The sequence below is a fragment of the Xenia sp. Carnegie-2017 genome, unplaced genomic scaffold (genome assembly GCF_021976095.1).
Source record: "Xenia sp. Carnegie-2017 unplaced genomic scaffold, XeniaSp_v1 HiC_scaffold_4, whole genome shotgun sequence".
NCBI lineage: Eukaryota > Metazoa > Cnidaria > Anthozoa > Malacalcyonacea > Xeniidae > Xenia > Xenia sp. Carnegie-2017.
The window spans coordinates 2,284,357-2,307,046 of NW_025813504.1; the positions used below are offsets into that span (position 1 = coordinate 2,284,357).

The 22,690-nt window shown below is 34.1% G+C and overlaps 1 long non-coding RNA gene across 1 annotated transcript; it reads left to right on the forward strand.

Moving 5' to 3' along the window:
• Positions 1–245: 245 nt before the first annotated feature.
• On the forward strand, positions 246–20,737 carry LOC124455647. Its single transcript, XR_006951957.1, has 3 exons — positions 246–475; positions 12,437–12,441; positions 20,727–20,737. It is a non-coding gene; the product is annotated as an uncharacterized LOC124455647 (long non-coding RNA).
• Positions 20,738–22,690: the final 1,953 nt, after the last annotated feature.

Consider the following 22,690-nt stretch of genomic DNA (forward strand, 5'->3'; position numbering starts at 1 on the left):
CTCGAACTGCTTCAGACAAACGCTATTGTATACACAAAATGACATACAATATGTACGGGAGCTCCTTCAACACACAAAGATAGTTTGTCAATACTTCGATCTTATTATATTATTTTAATAAGTTTTCATACAGAAATTAGATCATTTAAGAATTATTTTGGTCATAGTTTTACTTGAGGAAGTTTCAGTCCTTGCATAGATGAAGGTCTGAATGGATACATCCTTTTGGCTGAAGAAGATCTTTAGTGTCTTGCTTTTTCTTTTCCATTTCGGACATGTTTTTTTCTTCAACAAATTCATCATCCATCCACAACAACTTTGGTTTTCCAGAGCAAGACGAAAATACACAAAACAAAAGCAAAAGAGTGACAGTTTTTGAAATAACTTTCATATTTTCAACCAAAAGAAGAGAAACGTGTTCTTCGTGTTTCCAGTCGCCAATGTAGCTACTTCTATGTCGAGCGTTGACAATTACGTTTATTGTGCAGCTCGGGTCTATTTATACAATCAACAGCAATAAAGCATCGATACTTAAAAAAAAGATGTGTGTGTGCTAAGAACTCAGCGTCACCATATCGGAAGAGTAGTTTTTTCTTTTCAAGGACTTGAGCAAATAAAAGCGCTAATGAACTAAAGACAGCTGAGAAAATATGCGGTGTAGAACAGTTATGTGTTATTCTTTCCGAAAAGTTTTAAATTATTGTTAAGACTATATTTACTTGAATAAATTCATTATGCATTTTTGTATGATTTGTAAAATTTCATATTTATTATTTCACATGAATTCTAAAGGAAATGTGATCTCTTTTATGATTGTTTACCTCAAATCCTTTTCAGTTTCCCATTGTCTTATTAAAATACTGTAGCTATATTTTTACTATTATCGTTTGTCTCTGTCAACAATAATGCGTAAATTAAAATTGAAGATTAAAGAATATTTCAAAAGATTAGACATGTTTGCATACATTTTTCACATATATTTATATTTTAAAATGAACACTTTGTCTGATATTCTTTATAAGGCTTGTATTTTTAAAATATGATATTGTGCTTACCAAGAAGCGATTTGAAAGTTAGTGCAAACAATTATTTTCGGCAAATTTTAGAAACGAGACACTTTATAGCTCAGCGTTTTTCTGTTTTTTAATTAATGTCTTTTAACATATTCTGTTTGAGTGAGTGTTATGCAATTTTTGTTTTGTTTGAGTTCAAAGAAATAAGGAATGCTTTGGTAAAAAGACACCATTTTGGAAAATTCTTAATGTTTTCCCTTAAAAAATTATATTTATCTGCTTGCAATGAAGTATATATGAAGCTTGACGTGTGTACTTGATATATATCTTTATATTTTTAAGCTTTAAGAATGAGAAGAAAAATGCGTTACATATCTTATGTCTATACGTTTTTTTAAAGCTTTCATTTAAATTGAAAAAGTCAAAATATGAGCATGAACAACCGACACAGCTGGGCTAACTATGCAAAGTAATGTAACCAATGAGCGTGACAGATAGTTTAACAATAATTACAATATGCCATATTAGTGCAGTGCAATGTAAGCGCAAGTTGCTTATGAACATGGTTCAGTGATGAAACGTTAAATTTGTATATTTATGTTCTTCTTCCACCCAAAGAAGTCGATTATCGTACATTTTTATTAAAACAAAATTGAAACATGGCTTCGATTTCTTTTAAATTTGTATCACAAATATTTACTTTTACTTAACTTTGTTGTTGTTAAAATTTAACTTAATTTCTATCCGTTAGAAAAAAGACAAAAGTTAAAAGAGACATTGCCATATTTAGAAAGATAGGCAAATTTTATGACTTTTACGTCATATTCTGTGTTCAACGAAGTATTGTTTAGTAACACTATACTCAGGAAAATGTTTCCAATGTGTATGATGTTCTTTTTGAGATTTTCAAAGCATTTTGTTTTGCTAGCAAAATTGAAACCTTTGTTAGCTAAAATATGAGATTTTATTAACACATTCATGGTTTTGAAGCATTTGAATGTTGGTGTGACAAAATTTTGACAATTTTTAGACATGGCTCTTTTTTACCCCTGGCCATTTTATCTTTGTCACTTTGTGTTGTTCTAAATTTTTCTTTGAGTAAGAGATATTCAATTTTTTGTTTTCTTCAAGCAGAAGAATTATGCATGCTTGAGTAAAAGAGCATCGCACAATTTAAAAATTTTAACATTCTGTCCAATTTCTTTGCTTAGTACTCTGAAGTAACGTAATATTTATTAAACATGTTGGACGTAAATGAAACACATTCAATTTATGCGTAAGTTAGGGTAAAACTGTCATTTAAGTCTATAAAGCAACTTAAGTATCAACAGCTGGCAGACTACAGGCTAAGTATATGAAGCATTGTAGCTAATAAACATATATATATATATAGTATAAGACGGCAATAATAATACTTTACCGTTGTAGATGTATAGTTTAGTGATACAACTTTGAATTTTTATGTAAGTTTTACCTCCTGACGAAGAAATCGTTTTCCGAAAATTGCCTTTAAGACTGAAAAAAATGGCATGGCTTTGTTTTAAATGTTTATCACAAACATATACCTTAACTTAACTTTGCCTTTGTTGTATAATTTAGTGATACAACTTTGAATTTTTATGTACGTTTTTCCTCCTTGACCAAGAAATCATCTTCCGCAAATTTTCTTTAAGAGTAAAAATAAAAATGGCGTGGCTTTGTCTTAAATGTTTATCACAAAAATTTACTTTTACTTAACTTTGCCTTTGTTATCACTGAATGTAAGTATGTGCGTTTGTAAAATAGCAGACGTTTTAAGCGTTATACACTAATTGAAAACATATGTTAAGTTAATGAGTTTAGGTAATATTTTGTCTACAACAAAGTATAATTTGGACCTAAATAACTGAAGAAAACGTTTTCTAATGTGCATGGTGTTCTTTTACAAATTGATATAGGGAATTTCAAATTGAAATGATATATTGCAATAAAACAAACATAGTTGTTTGCAAAAATATAAAACTTCATTCATACAATCGATGTTTGAAGCAAGTTCACATTTTACAGGCTCATTAAAATTTATGTTTTATCTTTTGGAAACGGCAGTTTGAAATTTCATAAGGCAGTTGTTGCAAAGATCGTATCATCTAGAACTCCCCAACTTTTTTGATAGATTAGCTCGATGAAATGAATGTCTTCACATCTTCAAACATGTGTATGCTGATTGATTGAAAATATGCAAATAATATGCCGAGCAAAAAGCTAAGAAACATAATAATTCTAACAAACAAATCGAAGTAAATTAATGGGAAGCTTGAAAACCTTGGCTTAACAATACCCATAAACCCTTAAATGAATATACGGAGTTGTTTTTTATGCGTTTCCAAGCCATGCAGAAATTAAAACAATGATTTTTAGTTGCCTCTTCTACAGCCAAAAAAATACTTTATGATGGTATTTCTCTGTGAAGTCATCTGTTCTTTTAATAGCTATAATTAACTAGGAATCCGTTGAAAATGTATGTTTAAATAACAAAGATTACCTAACATAGAGATTGAAAATTGTTCCGATTTGCAGTCTAGTTGTCTAAATTGTTTTAACAGGCTTAATTGTATTTCCGTGACATGAATGCTTTGTTAAAGTTAGGTCAGGATTTTTCATTCTAAAAGTTACTAACTACTTTGAAAGAAGGCCGGCCAGAAGTTACAAAAATACGTTCTCTATTCTTTATTAATTTGATGATGATCTACTTACGGCTAACGTCCTTTTTAAGTTCGTAAAGGTTGGTAAGTGTAAATACGGGGAACATTAGGAAAAACATTCAAGAGTCCAACTCGTGCAGAAATCATTGTCCCCAAGAGCCTTACTTTATTCCTTATTCTTTGTGTGCAAAGAATACAGCTGTGAAAGAAATCTGAAAATTTCAACATTTCCAAATAAAACACCTCTCCAACGGGAAAATCATCTGGATATGTCTCGACAAAGTTTTGTACTTTTGTTGAAAACCTTCACTGTTTAAGGTTGTTAAAAAACTAATTCTGTGGTCAAGTTGGTCATAAGCATTTATCCTGTCTGCAAGTTCTACATGATGCTTGTCAAGAACTGGAAGGAATCTTTGCAGTTCTTGAGAAATCTGGTGTTCGATAAATTCTTTTGGTTTTCTCGTATCTATTGTTTGATCCCCTTTTTAAATATTTAAATGTTCCTTTATCAATGCAGTAGTTTTGTATTTACTGCATCAATAAGACTGCTGTGTTCTTGTTCTCCCATAGAAGAATCATGAACCAGTTACAATGGTGCTCGCTCAGAAGAGATATTAAGAGAAGTCATGAACAGCAGTTTAACGATCATTATCAGGACTGTTTAATTGGTTCTATTGTGGAAGTGACGTTGCTGTAGGTTGGCACGTTAGAAGAGATATTACCTGTGATTTTGCTGGTATTACCAGTACAATCATGAGTGGCCTTAAAATATGAGGTTATAGTTAACGTTTTTGCATCGCAGCTTCATTAGCATCTCGATCTTCTCTCCCCCCACCCCAACCCCCACGCCCACCTTTTTGTTTAGAATTCTACATACAATACTTTAAGGAAATAACAAAAGAGAAATTTTATTTTGAGAGAAATTCAGCAAACATATTAACAAAACGGTTTTTAATGAAAAATTAATGTTTTTTTCATCTCTTTACTTATCCCTATAACAAGCGTGCCTATATTAAAATGAGATAGGCAGATCTTTCAGCTATCTTTATAGTCCTATAAATATTTCTGAGTTCAGAAGAACACACAGCCATCTGGTTGACATGTAGCCTATTATACTCAGAGGAAGATATATATTGATTAACTGTAATAAGAGACAATTGTGGCTCACACATTAGCGATTTACACTTTTGTGCACAGCTATCCTTATCCTTTTTCTGAATAATATATTTTCTGTTAATTTTCTTCTGAGTACAAAACATACAACAGTTTGGTAATGGTCATGTATATTGCCTGGCTCTTCACTGAAGTTTTATATTATCGAAAAATAAATTTAAATATGTCGGTCACTATAAAGGTGAAGAAAGGTAAGCCCAATTGAGAAATTTAGCATAACATATGGTTAGAACAATAGAACGAGTAGTGTTTATTGTCCTAAATTAGTTGTCAGACTAAAGTCATATCGAAATAAGAATTTTTTTCTAAGACTTAGATTACCTGCTGAGGAAACTTCTGTTTCTGGAACTAACGTTTACTTGTCTTGCAGAGAAATAAGCTGTTCGTGTTAATTTTCTTTGGCAATATTATCCTATATGTCGATGACATGGACAATTTAAGAGAGGAAAATTTATCTTACGAAACTGCAGTGTTTTTTACAACTTAATACAAAATACAAATATTTGTAGCTGGATAAAACGAGTCAAAAATTATTCAGTTCGACTTTATTCCTTTCATACGATCAAGTTTAACAGGTTTCCTCGGACATGTAAAAATTACTCAAAATATTGACTTTAAAGCAATAGACCCAAGTGCATATCTACAGTGTATTGTAAATTTTCTTCATAACTCAACAGAACAAAACTGTATGCATGTATGTAGATTTGCTGTGTTACTTTTGGCTGAGTGCCTGATTTATACGACCCAAGTTCTTGCTTAACAGTAATAGCTTAACATTATAAAGCAGATGCAAGTGACAGACACTGGAGAAATTTTTCTGTTTTACCATCAAAGATGAAAGCCTTTTATACGATATGTCAACCAGAAAACGTCTTTGAAACACACAGAAGTAGAACATATCAATATTTCTTTTATTTCTAGTTTATGTTGAATACATAATAACTAATAAGCTATTTAGAAAATACTTTTTTGTCATTAAGGGCATTCATTTACTCTAGGGAAAAGTGCAGTCCTTGCATAACGTAACATCTTCAAATGGACAATCATTGCAATTTTTCGTTTTTGACTCTTCGTCACCAACCTTCTGAATCTTATCTATATTTCTTTCCATTGCTTCATTCATAACAGCATCATTCAGCAAGAGCCACTTTGGTTTGGCCAAGCAGGAATAAAATGCGCAAATCAGCATGACAAAAATTACAGCTTTTGAAGAAGGTCTCATACTTTTCACAAGCAAAAGATAATCAGTACTCCAAAATTCTTCTCAGTCGACAAGCTTTAATAATGGAATTTATCTTGCAGTTTAGGTCTATTTATACAAGCAGACGAAATAAATTATTAAAAATAATTTATAAACGGTCCAATAAATGCTATCCACGCAGCGTTACCACATGAGGGCACTTTGGAAAGACGCTATATTTAAAAAACGCTAATTGTCAAATAAACAACTTACATATTTCATACATGCCAGGGTAAACAATTCTCGCTTTTATAAAATATATTTCTAATAAAATATTTAAATTTAATATTCCATTAATCTTTGATTAATTGAATTTGTATGGCGATACAGGTCTACTTATAGCAAAAAAAGAATAAATTATCAATTACTCGAGAATAAGTGGCATAATGTGGGCCAATGACGCAGCGTTACGCAGTCCTTATTTTGGAAAGACTTGACATAACAAAGCTAAAAATAAACTAAAAAATATAGATTAGGTGTCATGAAAAAATTTCAATAATGAAAGAGGCAGTTGCAGCTTGCAAAGGAGAAGTTTTTTACGTTGAACATACACACATTGGTCTAGATGACTAAAGGGAATTTTCGATAGCTAGAGAAGTTCTAATCGTTTTTGGCAAACATATAAGTAAAAATGTGACTCTAAATAAACCAGACAAGCGATCTGGTGGAGTAATTCCACATAACACTGTGATCGATAACTGTAATTTTAAGGAGACATAGAAAACATTTCTTGATAAGAAGCATTGAGAAAAATAAACAAACAAGCAATCAAACGAACGATCACCAAACACGTCTGCGTTATTTTAGCCTTTATTAAAACTGAGCTATTCTAAAATTCAGCGAGACAGTTCACTGATCCAATTCTTATTAAGCTATCTTCTATTAGCTTAAGATAAATATCACTAAATTATATGATATCATTAGTCAATCATCTACCACTCCAAAATTTTAAATTTTTAGATTTTCCACGACTAAATCAATAAAACAGCGTTAATGGAATCTACTCATTTAACATTGTGAGGCACTCTTCCCTAAAATCATCCTCAACAATTTTGGCATCTGGTAATTACAAATTTTTTCATCTAAGTATTTTGATAAAGAAAACTGAACTGTTAGCTTAAGATTAAGAAATCAATTGTAAAAATTTCAAAAGCAGAAATAACTAGACAGTAACTGTTTCAAATCACCATATGATACATGGTAGCCATTAAATAGCGTTATACCCACAATAAACACAAACTACAGGATTTCTCAATTCTGTATCCTTTCAAAAAAAGAGGCAATTCAAAAACGAGGCAATTCATTTTGCCAAGCTTTATATAGAGTTTCTAGACTCCTTCTCAAGATGCTTACGGAACATTGAACATGTCATTTATCTTATCTTGTTTGAATGGCAGAGAAAACGGAAGGGGAAAATGTAATAATTTTTGAGTTGGTCAAAGTATTAGCTGTCGATTAAGGATAAGAGCCTCATCAGTAATGAAATGCATACATGCCATGCAAGTTTATGAGATCTATTATGCATTTAAAAAGTACTGTGTGAGAAACACATATTAATTGGCAACCAGTGGCGTATCCAGCCCCCAATTTGGTCCTGCGATTCTAATTTTTTGTGTTTACTCACAGTAAAAACAATAGGCTTCTAAAAAAATAAATAATGATGATGTAAAGTTTACATAGCAGAAGCTAACTTGCGGGCTGGCTACGCCACTGGTGGTAAGAGTTTTTAGTATCATACGTAGCTAGAGGGCTTTCTGGGAGGCTGTACATTCAGTAGGGCCTGATTAGTTTCTTTAGAAAGCCAAATCACATTCAAAAGAAGTCTGTCGGACAAAACGGAATAAACACCCCACCCCCAAATTTGACGTTCTAGCTACGGCCGTGAGATTGTTGATATTAAGGACGTCGATTTTGAACAAGCACTGTGTGGGAAAAACGTGACTTAGCAAATTGTTATCCTATTATTAGAGTTATGCATGATAAAGAGTGACACATATGTCACATTATACGCAGTAGCATAGTCAACCTGCAGCTTTCCATCCACACGCTTGAAAAGTTATCATTATTAATTTCTTTAGAAATCTATTGTTACACAGTAACTGAACCCAAAAACGAAATAAAATTTGAAAAAGTTTATGTGTGTTTACTCTTCAAATACAAACCATGAGCACACACGTTTTTAGCTACGTAAAACAAAAAACTGTCTTATAGCGTTGGTTGTTTTGATACTGCACATAAACAGCAAAAGTTGCTCGATAGCAAAACCTAAGTAAAACTTAAATCAAACAAAAGAAAGAATTTCTCCTTGATGAAATAAACATGGGGCTTTGAATTTACTTGACTAGTCCCGTGAATAATATATTTACTATCATTTTCCATCATTCTTTCATATTATTTCATTTCAGAGCTGTGAAAGACATAATAAGGAATGCAATATACTGGAAATATAAGATAAAACATCAAAAGATGGCTTGTAGAAGAAACATGAAAACTGAACTTGATAAGTTAACTTTAAATTTTAAGTAGTAATATATTTTTTTTTATAAGCTGGACCTGTTGTATCAAAGCCATTTAAGTCAAAATTTAAATATGTTTTTCTTTCCTTTATGAATATTTTTCAGTGCACCAATCCAAATATTATAACTAACACATCTTATTTTGAAAAAAATTTAAAAATTTTTTACTTTAATTAAGAAAATTGCCTCAAAATAAGAAACATACTTAGGAAAAGCAGTTCTTATATTAAGAAAAAAGATCTTAATGTTTCTTAAGAAATGTTTTCTTATAATTAGTCCATTTTTTCTTAAAATAAAAAAAAATTTTCTATGTAACAAAGTGATTATATAAGATCGGTATACGATGTAATGTATAAGAGAATTTTTAAACATACAAACGTAATTTTTATTGTTAATAATTGTTGATAGAATTTTTCTGGAGAGAATAATTAACTACAAAGCAGCAATTGCTGATATACTAAGAAAGAAACGGATAATATTCAGTAATTTAAAACAATGTTTAGAAATAAAAATTAGGAATGAAAATAAAGGAAATCGAAAGAACTTTAATGTTCTGCCATTTGGCTACATGTGAACGTGCCTCGTAGAGCAATAACAAGTACGAGAACTTTTTCAACATAAAATTATTAAATTTGTCCATATTCCTTTGTATTTTATTTTAGTGAGTTGACAAGCAGAAATTGTGTCATTTGAAAATTACTCTCAAATGACACAATTTCATAGTTTTAAATTCTTAATTTTGTCATACATGATAGTTTGACTAACGAAAAAATTTTTGATTTTTATTTGTCTTTTAAATTCCTTTTATGACCTATTCTTGTTTTGGCAATTTTTGGCTTGATCATCTTAAATCCATATAGTCATCATTTACCGAAATCAAAAGTGATTTGGCTCATCAAAACGAAAATACACAAAAGAGAAAGAGAAGTAAGGGCAAGTTTTATAAACATGTTCAATGCATAATATCAAGGCTTTTCATGGCAAGCTTTAAGGATAACATTACACTTGCACTATGCACTTTTAATAGTCGACGATTTTTTCTTTGAAAATAGACATGTTCCGACATGTCAAAATCTGTTAAAACTGCGTATGGATGAGAGAAATACGTCGTTCATACGTCGTTCGTACGTCTCTCGTCCACAGTGCGTAGCTAGCGGTCCCGCTACTCCCGCCCGGCGGGAGTAGAAATTTCCCAAAAAAATAATAAATATTCTATTTGGACATAAGATATACATTATTTCACGAACAATTTGTAATATTATGTTTTATTCGTTCATATTTACACTTTTATTAGGTGGTTCGTAATCGTAATACAGCAAAATCCCAAGATTTGTTATGTAACCTAGCAACCGCCTTTTCTCGCACATTGCATACTCGCGCGATTCTCCACGTATTCCGCCCATCTTCAAAGGGCGGAACATACAATATAATTCTATATAAGAAGTTTTGAATTCTGGTTGGCTAAGGGACTTGACGCATGCTCAAATCTGCTGTTTTTATAGTCGAACTCCCGCTATTTTAAATTGGCGGAGGTTGTAATTATTCGACCTTTTAATACGAGTACAGCGATTAGTGATTATCAAATTACGTGTCATTGTCGGTATTAATTTTCCATTGTGTTTACTCTCAAATTGCTATTTTGTATTTGTGTATGACACAATGGCTTCAAGTGCGACTGCGATTTGCTCAAATGATGTTGATTTAGTAAATAGCTTATTAGCTAAACCGTTCTCTGCTCGATCGTCGGTCGAACAGAATGTTATCGTTCATGAACGGCCTACTCCTGATTTAACTATCCAAAATAAGGGAAGAGCATTTCAGAGAGATTGGTATGAGGCGAAGGACTGGCTGTGTGGCAGTACAACCTTGCAGAAAGTGTTTTGTTGGCCATGTCTAATGTTTTCCCCGAAAACATCGCCATCGTGAACTAAGAATGGATAAAACGATATGCGGAGTATTATGTCTGATGCTAAGAAGCATGAAAAATCTAAATCGCATTTGACTGCATTTAAGACATGGAAAACGTATGGAGCTAGTGAACGAATTGATTGTCTTATGTCCCTCGCTAGAAGAAATGAGATTCAGCATCACAGTGAGGAGGTTAGACAAAATAGAGAAATTTTAAAAACTGTTACTGAGGCCGTGCTGTATTTGTCAAAGCAAGAGTTGCCATTTAGAGGTCACAATGAGTCCAAAGGTAGCTTGAACAAAGGTAATTATAGAGAGTTGCTCGAATGTTTTGCTAAGTTTGATTCTGTATTTGAGCGTCGACTGCACAGTAGACTACCAGAATTTGATATAGTTGGTGACAGAAGATTTACTGGAGTCTCCCCAGAAAGTCAAAATGGTCTTATCAGCTGTCTTGATTCAATTATTGAAGATGAAATCAGAAAGGAAATAAATGATTGCACATTTATGAGTATTCAGGTTGATGAAGCATCTGATGTCTCCACCAAAGAGCAGCTAAGTGTTATTGCTCGGTTTGACAAGGCAAGTGAAATTATGGAGAGGCAATTAGGATTTGTGGATGTAAGTATGAACAGAAATGCCACAGCAATATCACAAGTTGTCAAAGATAAACTTGGTGAGTATTCTAATATAAAAGAAAAACTGATTTTACAAACATATGATGGTGCTTCTGTCATGTCTGGCCATATCAATGGTGTTCAAGCATTGGTTCGACAAGAGTATCCTTTTGCTCATTTTGTTCTTTGTGCAGCTCATAGATTGAACGTGGTCCTATGCCAGTCAGCCTCATCAATTTCTCTTGTTAAAATCTTTTTTATTAATATAGCTACATTCAGCACATTTACAAGCAATGCCCCAAAAAGAAAAGCTTTTCTCACATCTAACAACCTTGAGTTTCCTGCCACTGGTGAAACAAGATGGTATTATCGCTCTAGATTAATCAATGTATTGCACAAAACTATGAAAAACTTTTAGATATTTTTGAGGGGTACTTGAACAACCAGCTGGTGGGATGATCATTAAGTAAAATAAGTGGCTTACTGCATTATCTTGATAGCTTTCTCTTTTGTTTTCTAGTGTGTGTTTTTACAGGATTTTAGAACAGTCCACAATTTTGTATTCCATTCTTCAAAATAGGAAACCCATTTTAACTATGGCATAAGCAAGATTGACAATTTCAAGCAGTTTATTGTGTCACTTCGCACAGATCAAGCTTTCACCGAGTTTTACCAAACTGCACTAGAAAAGTAGGCCCACCAGCAACCAGAGCAGATAGTAGATACAATTACAAACAGCTTTATTTTGAGATTATTGATTCCATTAAAGGCATGTTAAGTGAACGATTTCAAGATATTAATCAGTTCGAGTTTTTAGACCTTGTAAATCCTAAACTATTTACTACATGGAAGGGCATAGTTCCACAGGAGAAGATCAATCTTCTCAAAGATAAGTATAGTCCTCTTTTGACATCCAAACTTTGGAGAGTCAACTTTCCTTCATTTACAACGACAAGGACTTTCACAAAGAGTGCAGTAATGAGGTTCTTAAATACATCTTCAAATTTAATCTCCAGTCGAGTTTAGGTCAAGTGGTAAATTTGTTAAAATTGAATGGTGTGTTGGCAGTGGCAAGTGCTTCAGTAGAGAGGTCGTTTTCTTGCTTAAAAGGGTAAAAGCTATTTAAGAAATAGAATGGGTCAAGGTCGGCTTAGCTCTTTGTGTAGAATATCTATTCACAAAGATATCATTGAAAAGAAAGAGGAATCAGAGGTGTTGCATAACGAGGTGGTTGAAAATTTGTAGAAAAACCAGGAGGCTGGCCTTTCTTTATAAATGATGAGTATAGTATGTGTTTTGATATTTGTTCGTATAATACATGGTACTTCATTGAGAAAATTAAGCATAACTTTAAAGAATAAAGCCATCCCTGTCTACTTGCCCCAATCTAAACAAGTTTAAACTAACAAGTAGAATGCTAAGAAAAATCTCTCTCTATGCACTTTAGAAGTGTCGTATACTATATTATTTTTGTGCTAATACAAATTTCTTCTGTTTATGCAGGGGCAGTGATGAGTAAATTATGTTTTAGGGGACAATTGTCTCCTGCGTAACGTTCTCTGAGCCACCTTTAGTACCTTTTAACTAGTTGCAGTTTCAACGATTGCCACATTAAGAATGCTGCTAACAAAAATGGGTTTTTATAAATTATTGTACAACAAATAATTCGCCCTCGAAATCGCAGGAAATGCTGTTTCCAAGGCTCTGGATTTCAAAATTGTCCGGGGGAGCATGCCCCCGGACCCCCCTAGTGGGGTCGCGCCTCCGGTGCGAGATGGATTGGCGGGAGTGACTATTTTTCCTAGCAACGCCACTGCTCGTCCATACGCAGTTTTAAGAGATTTGACAGGTCTCCAATCCCTGTGGGCTTGGTAGCTCAACAGGTAGAGCGGCGGACTAGTATCCCGAAGGGGCGAGTTCAAATCTCGTCCAAGTCACATGTTTTTAATGTGCATAAGAAAAAACCGTGTTAGGATTTATATATTATATGTATTCTCTGATGATGACTTTGGAATAAAGTCAAAACACGGTGCCATCGAGTAAACTACTATAGTGGCGAGAATCTCTCGTAGGATTTTATGAAAAAAACTGCTGCTTTTAAAGGTATTTGGACTACAAATTGTTGCAGTTTTTTAATGGATAATCTCATTCTTTGTGAAACAATTTAATTGAGAAGGCTTCGAAAAAGAAAATTTCTGATGTCGCACAATATAAAGTGGTACTCTAATTGATTGTTCGGAAGTTTTGAATCCTATAACAAACGTAAGAAAAATATGTACTAGCAGCAAATATATATAAAGCAGATAATAAATCTAGCAAAGTAATTATTCAATTATTTAAAGTGATTTGGGTTTCAAAAGAATTCAGTTGAGCGCAACCGATTGTTTGAATATACACCGTTCCACCAAATGATAATCTATTTACGCCTTTGATTATGTCTTGAAAAACTAAACAGCCACTTTATCAAAAGGTATTAGGGAGGAATTTTACAGATGTTAAAGTCCCAAATTATTTCACTTTTTCAAGACATTTTGTGTGATTACCTGCTTCAAATGAGCAAGATTTAAAATTCAACTATAAACATCTTGAAAATTATCGACTCTGTTAAACAACAGACAGAGTCTTTTAGAACTTTGAACATGACTCAAGATCCTCGCTTGTACATTATAATAGGTAGTGGTCGATAAACTTGTGAACTAATTTAGAAGTTAGAACTGGTTTATTACTTATCATGGAAATCTGTAAACAATAAAAAATAAGGAAGATGCTAGTACAATCATTGAGTAACTATAAGACGTGCATCATTAAGGCATTAAAAATAAAATGAAGTGAACTTGTTTACATCTCAATACTTTTTTCCAAAAACTATAAAATATAAAAACTTTTTGTTGGATTATAATAAAAGTTTCTTATTTATTAGATGTTATAAGAAAATAAAAATTCTCAAGCATTTGAACAATACATTAAAGAAAATGAAACAGTCTTTTGGTAACTTCTATGCATTTTTAGCATTGTGATGGTCGCACATCAAACAATAAATATGTGATAAATATAAATTAGGTTGATGACCTTTAAAATGGTGTTTTATGACATAAAACGCAAGGAGTATAGGCGTCCTTAGCATACAAATAAAAAGATGCTTAGTTAATGCTACTCGAGATGTTTGTCTTTAACAGGTACTGTACTCAACAAATAAAGTATTATTCGTTAGTATGTAAAAACATGTACGTAAGATTGATGAGTTTTGCGGTATTTACATTAAACAATTAAATATACATGGTTGAGAGAGGAAAGTGTTTTTAATATATACATTAAAATGTTTAAGTTATGTTGATGTCAATTATTTACAAGTTTTCTTTCCTTCTTTTTATATTCACAATGCATATTCATATGTTAAAAAGCAGTCTTTCGGTGACACTCTCCACTATCCTTGGATGTCTGGATTTAAAATTGACACTAGATTACCAAAATGAAATAAAGTATATTTCTTTGAGGCTTATAGAAAAATATCATTTTGAATAATTCCAATATGTTATTCTAGCGTATACAACTTCCCTATTTTCAACTAATGTTTTCTTTTGGTCAAAAAACACGCATTGATTGTAATGAATAATGCTTTAGTTGACATTTTTAATGCAAAAAAACAAATATAATTTTCTTGATTGATTTGATCTTTTCTAACAGCGTTCTCTGGATTTTTTCGTCGTACTCTGAATCCGCCACTGTGTAGTGCATATCTCAAACAGCTTAATGAGCCTTTAAGTTTAGCCATTTTACACCCACATTCATATATTCAGCTCTTCTATGCTGACTTCTTCTGTTTGCGATTTTAATTGCAAAAGAAATCATCAGGGCAGAGCTGAATATATGAATATTTACCCCCCCCCCTAATTAGCGTTCTAATTTCACCCCTGGATTTGTCATGTAACAATAAAAATGAATACAACTGTTTAGTAGCTATGTTTAACAGCAACTGATCATATCTTGTTTAGTTTTAAATAACAAAATCTTTAATGTTAAAAGAAAGTTGCATTACGTCAAAATTTTGGAAAATCTTTTATTGACAAGACAGTAAAATTTTGTTGTGATGCTCACATTGAGTTTCGCTGCAATCCTGACGCTTTCACAGCTGTCGGTGTAGTTCAAAGTTGTCGAAAACGGCTAGTCTTTTCATAGGATTTTGGGTGATTACTTTGTCTTGTTTACAATGTCTAACATATGTTCGCTTGAAACTATAAAAAATGATATTAGTTCAAATGATTATCTTTTGTGTATATTAGTTACTAAAATATCAAATATTACAATGAACTTTTAGAGAAGAAACAATGGAATAAAAATGATATGTTTTAAAAGAAATAGTTAAGCATCCAGATAAAATTTTGTATGGTACGATCTGTTTACATTTTTATAGAGGCCAGTTCTTACATGGAAAGTTCATGCTACTATGGTACGTACTCTAGTTAAATGAAAGGAATTTTCAATAGCTAGAGAATCTCTAATCGTTTTGGCAAACATATAAGTAATGTGACTCTTCATAAGCCAGATAAGCGATCTGGTTGAGTAATTTCACATAACACTGTGATCTATAATTGTATGTTTAAGGGAACATAGAAAACATTTCTTGATAAGAAACATTGGAAAAAATTACCGAACAAACAAATAAACGAACGACTGCAAAATTAACACATCTGCGTGATTTGAGCTATTCGAAAATTCAGCGAGAAAATTTATTGATCCAATTGGTTCGGAGCTAGCTTCTAATAGTTTAAGATAAATACCTATCACTAAATGCAAGATATCATTAGTCAATTGACTACCACTCTAAAATTTTGATTTTTAGGTTTTCACAAATAAATCAATAAAACAGCGTTATTGGAATCAAAGAGCTTATTCAACATTGTGAGGCATGCGTTACTGAAATCATTCTTCACAGAAGCATATTTAGTTTTTAGTAATTACGAGTTTCTAGACTCCTGCTCAAGATGCTTAGAGCAACATTGAACATGCCTTTTTATCTTTTCTTGTTTGAATGGCGGAAAAAAAACGGGTAGAAAAATGTAATAATTTTTGAGTTGGTCAAAGTATTAGCTATTGATTAAGGATAAAAGCCTCATGAATGTCGAAATGCATACATGCCCTGTTAATGAAATCTATTTTATATTAAGCAAGTGTTATGTGAGACACACATATTAATTAGCCAACAGTAGCGTAGACGGCTCACAAATTTGGTCCTGCTATGCTAATTTTTGTGTGTTCACTCACAGTAAAATCAAAAGATTTCTACAGTAATAAATAATGCTAATGAACTAAAATTTAGATAGCTGGACCATAACTTGCCTGCTGGCTACGCCACTGGTGGTAAGAGTCTTTAGTATCATACTCCAGATTTATAGCCATAGCTAGAAGGCTATTTGCAAACAAACAAACAAACAAACAACATTTGTATACCGGCCAGTATTAATCCACGCCAGGGGGGTTGACCGGTCCATGAATTTTTCTACGCCAAACGTCTCTATCTCTCGCCATATCTCTCGTTATACCCATCGCCTTCATATCACTGTTCACATCATCCATCTCTTTCTCGGTCTACTCGTTTGGACTCCATCAACATTCATATGCAACGTTCTACGAATTTCAGCTTTCTTCATTCCTTTCCACATGCCCAAACCACCTCAAACGCTGGCGCCTTACCCAATTCTCGATACATTCAACACCACTCTTCTCTAATCTCTTCACTGAATCCATCAACGTTACGCCACATCATCTAAGCATCTCCTTTCCGTCGGCCTTAATCTTCTCAGGTCTCTGCTTTCGGCACCCAACACTCTGCTCCATATCCCAAAACACTTCTAATACATGCCTTATACAATTCTCCTTCTGCTTCAACGATTCGACTTTCACATGCATTCCGACAACTCTAAAACTCCACCACGCTGCTTGAACTCTGTTCCTCACCGCTTGCTCGCACCTCCACCATCATTTTTCCTTGAATATTTAAACTCCGATACATCTTCCAAACTCACGTCACCCAGTTCAAACCGTTCAATCGCGACTCGCCCACCACTTGACACGTCCCGCACTCAAAATCAGTTACTCTTCTCAATGCACCACGGACACCTGAACATCTTCCATGAACCCACTTACTGCATTTCCACACATTATCAATTAACTCCAACTCTTTTCCACACACACAAGGCCATTTATCACTGTCCGCCTCCACCTGCCTCGAGCATCTCATGCCCTTCGTCTTTGCATCATTCACTTTCAGTCCCGACTATTGCCGTTTTCCATTCTCGGTACCATTCCATGACTTTCTGCTTCGAGTCCGCCACAAAGACAATGTCATCTGCATACAACAAACACCAGCATCCTTCTTTTCTTCTCACTTCCTCTGTCAGTACATCCATCACACAAGCAAACAGTAACGGCGACAAGACTGAACCTTGATGAACACCAACTTTTAACTCAAAAACACCAGATCTAACACCTTCCTCCGTAACCACCGCCTCTACACCTTCATAAGTCTCCATAACTACCCGAACCATATTCTCTGTCACACCTTTCTTACGCAGCGCGTACTCGATCATCTTTCTCGGAACTCTATCAAACGCCTTCTCCAAATCTGCAAACACCATATACAATTCTCTGTCCTTCTCCAAAAATTTCTCCTGCAGCTGCCTCAGCACAAAACACGCATCCGTCGCTCCTCTCCCCGGTATGAATCCATACTGCTCTTCCCCCATCCGAACAACTTCCCTCAACCTTCTTTCAAACACTCTCTCTACTATCTTCAACGCATGTTCCATCAGCTTAATAGTCCTGTAATTCCCACATACCGTCGCTGCTCCTTTTCCTTGTACAGCGGGACCACTAGACTTTTCTCCATGTACTCGGCATCTTTGAGCCCCTCAAACCTCGTTCGCTACATTACATAACTCTCTCACGCATAGTTCATTGTCCAACATTTCGCTACCCACTTCACTCGGTCCCGTCGCCTTTCCTTTCTTCATCTTGCGCAGAGCCGCCGCCACCTCATCAACAGTCACTGTTTCCCACGGCCCCAAACTTCATCTGCTTCAACTTCTCCATTCCACTCATTCTCTACATTCATCAAACGGTCATAGTACGCCCTCCACACTTCTAACCTGTCTTCCAATACCTTCAACTCCTCATCGTGGTTCTGCACGCCGGGAGCACCAAAATATCGTTCCTCTCCTGCTCCTTCTAGCCGTTCTAAACAACGCTGGTCCATTCTACATTTTTAGCTCTTTCTGATCTTTATCGCTTTAGCCACCTCCTTTCGCGCCTTTTTCTTGAACGGATGTAATCGATCCATCCTGCTTCAGTCCGCGACTTTCTCCACCTTTTTAAATGCCAACTTCTTCGCGCCAATCACTTCGCTGACTGTTGATCCACACCATGCCTGTTTCTTCTACTACACCGTTTTACTTCACAACATACCTTCTCCGCTGTTGTTAAACACTTCTCCAGCACGTCCATCGTTCCTCCACCGTCTCACTCTCAACATTCAATGTCGCAATTTCGTCACGGAAACACTGGCCCTCATTCGATCGTAACCCATAGCTTAAGCCTGCCTTTACCCTCAACCTTTCTCCTCTTCACCTTCCAGATTCTCCAGTCCATGAACAGCAGCTTGTGCTGGGTCACACATTCTTCTCCTGCAATCACTTTTGCATCCTTCACGTTTTTCTTCTCTTCTTCATTCACCAGTATATAATCCACCACCGTCCTACTGTCACCAGATTCATACGTCACAAGCTTGCTTTCTTCCTTTATAAACCACGTATTCACTACCACCGTCCCACAACTCGCTGCTAACTCCAAAATCGCCTCGCCTTCAGCATTCATATCACCAACTCCAAAAACTCCATGCACACAGTATCCTTTTCTTACGCTTCCCACATGACCGTTCCAATCACCAAGCATCACACATCGCCCTCTAATGTCTGCTCTCACGGCATACACGCTGTCGTAGAACTTTTCCTTTTCCTCCGCAATTCGTCCAACCTGCGGAGCCTACACCACAACGAAACTCACAACTTCGGCCTCAATAACTACATCAACTCTCAGGACTCTGTCCGAAACTCTCTTCACTGCTACAACCGACTTCGCCCAGTCCTCTCTTATCGCAAAGCCAACACCATTCGTGCCACTTCCATTTCCCTTCCAAAACCACTTAAATCTCGCTCCATTATCTTCACTCTTTATGACTCTCGTCCCTTCACCTTTAAATCTTACCTCCTGAAACCCACACACATCAACTTTCCTTCTCTTCAACATGTCGGATAGTGTTGGTTGTTTCGATACAGCGGAAGAAACAAAAGTTGCTCGATAGGAAAACCTAAGTAAAACTTGAATCAAACAAAACAAAGCTTTTTCGTTCATTAAATAAAAATGAGACTTTGAATTTCTTTGTCTAGTCCTGTGCATAAAATCTTTACTATCATTTTACATCATTTTTTTATATTAAGTGTTTTATTTTAGATAAAGGTACCTCCCCAGCAATCTGGTTAAGAAAACTTCTGCTTCAAAACCACAGCAAAAATATTTTTGATTTCTATACATGCCAGTATTTGAACAACAAAAGCATTGATGTAGCTTCTTGGTCTAATATTCTACTTTTTTATAAATGACAGCCATTGAAGAGAAAGTCTTATCTTGTTATCTTAATACAGGGTGTCCCAAGAACAATGGGACCCGTATTAAAACATTTTTTGAAAACTCTACTCAACAGTGCATGAATGGCGGTTTGGTAGTCCATAAAATGAGAAAAAAGATGCTAGAACGTTAATTTGGGGATGTTTATCTTCACTTTTATATGAAATCAGTCGAGCACAACTAAATAACTACCCTCTCCACAATTTCCGTTATAGTACGGATCTTACAACGAGATGCCTTTGTTTTCTTCGTACTTTGTTGTTGTTCAGAAGTATATAGATCAGGGTTCGTGAACAATCGGGTGACCCACGCGGGAAACACATGTATGTCTTGTTAACAAATATCATTGTGTTTATTGTCGTAAATGAACTTTTTTAGCCGTGCGTGAAAAGACTAGGAATAGTTTGATTGCTGGCTGCAAATTTTGGCAGAGAGTAGCCTTCCAGTTAAATAAAATGACACATATGTATACCTGTTATATTTGTCATATAGTTGTAGTATTTTAAAGTTTGTTTACATTCGTTATCGCATCGAAAATAGCTTCATGCATAGAGTTTTGCAAGTCGTAGAACTCATATTTTCAAAAAATGCCAACTTACAACCAAAAATAAGGTAAAGTCAGAATAGTCAAAAGTATTAATGAAAAGAAATTTCCTACGAAATGAAAAGAATCCACCGACTTTACTTGCTTTTAACTTTTAAGACTCGGCAATCAAATTGCGCTTGCGTGGTTACCTATCCACTTCATAAATACAACCAATCCGCAGCAGCTACTGGTTCTCATCGGTTCTGTTTTCTTCTTCTACAAGTTCATCATCAATCCTCGACCAATTTGGTTTTGCCCAGCAAGATTAAAATACACAGAAAAGAATTAGATAATCAGAAGAAAAGAATTAGAGACTCTGAGATGGTTTGAGAAAATATTTTCATGCATTCCATTTCATAGTTCCACCATTTCAGCCACAAAACATATAAACAAATTCTTTTTGTTCAACGGCATCAATGTATTGCATTTATCAAGCTTTGAACGAACAACGATAAACGAAAACTTGACAATACATATATAATCTAGACTGTAAATAAGTGTTTCATTTTAAAATAGATGCAAAAGGCAAGAGTTGGAAAGTAATACTGCTCGAACTGATTCAGGCAAACGCTATTATAAACATAAAACGACATATAATATGTACGGAAAGTCCATCAACACACAAATACAGTTTGTCAATACTTCGATCTTATTATATTATTTTATTGAGATTTCCTACAGAAATTAGATCATTTAAGAATTGTTTTGGTCATAGTTTTACTTCAGTAAGTTTCAGTACTTGCATGCACGAAAGTCTGAATAGATACATCCTTTTGCCTGAAGAAGATCTTTAGTGTCTTGCTCTTTCTTTTCCATTTCGGACATGTTTTTTTCTTCCACAAATTCATCATCCATCCACAACCACTTTGGTTTGCCACAGCAAGACGAAAATACACAAAACAAAAGCAAAAGAGTGACAGTTTTTGAAATTACTTTCATATTTTCAACCAAAAGATGAGAAACGTGTTCTTCGTGTTTCCAGGCGCCAATGTAGCTACTTATATGACGAGCGTTGACAATTGCGTTTAAGGTGCAGCTCGGGTCTATTTATACTACAAACAGTAATATATCATCGATACTTTAAATTAAAATGACGTAGTGTGTGCTAACAACTAAGCGTCACCATATGGGAAGAGTAGTTTTTCTTTTAATGGACTTTAATAAATAAAAGCGCTTATGAACTAAAGACAGCTGAGAAAATATGCGTTGTAGAACCGTTATGTGTTATTCTTACCGAAACGTTTTAAATTATTGTTAAGACTATATTTACTTGAATAAATTCATTATGCATTTTTGTATGATTTGTAAACTTTCATATTTATTTTTTCACATGAAATCTAAAGGAAATGTGATCTCTATTATGATTGTTTACCTCAAATCCTTTTCAGTTTCGCCATTGCCTTATTAAAATGCTGTAGCTATATTTTTACTATCATCGTTTTGCTCTGTCGACAAAAATGTGTAAATTGCAATTGAAGATTAAAGAATATTTCAAAAGATTATACATGTTCATATACATTTTTCACATAAGTTTTTATTTTAAAATCAACACTTTGTCTGATCTTGTTTGTGATGCTTGTGTTTTTAAAATATGATATTGTGCTTAACAAGAAATGATTTGACAGTTAGTGCAACCAATTATTTTCGGCAAATTTTAGAAACGAGACACTTTATAGCTCAGCGTCTTTCTGTTTATTAATTAATGTCTTTTAATATATTCTGTTTGAGTGAGTGTTATGCCATTTTTGCTTTGCTTGAGTTCAAAGACATAAGGAATGCTTTGGTAAAAAGACACCATTTTAGAAGATTCTTAATGTTTTCCCTTAAAAAATTATATTTATCTGCTCGCAATAAGTATATATAAAGCTAGACGTGTGTACTTTATATACATCTTTATATTTTTGAGCTTTAAGAATGAGAAGAAAAATGTGATACATATCTTATGCCTATACGTTTGGTTAAAACTTTCATTTAAGTTAAAAATGTCAAAATATGAGCATGTTCATGAAATATAATGTCAAAATATCAGCCGACACAGCTGGGCTAACTGTACGAAGTAATGTAGCCAATGAGCGTGACAGATAGTTTAACAATAATTATAATATGCCATATTAGTGCAGTGTAATGTAAGCGCAAATTGCTTATAAACATGGTTCAGTGATAAAACGTCAAATTTGTATCGGTATTTTCTTCTTCCTGCCAAAAAAGTTGTTTATCATACATTTTTATAAAAACAAAATTGAAACATGGCTTGGATTTCTTTTAAATTTGTATCAC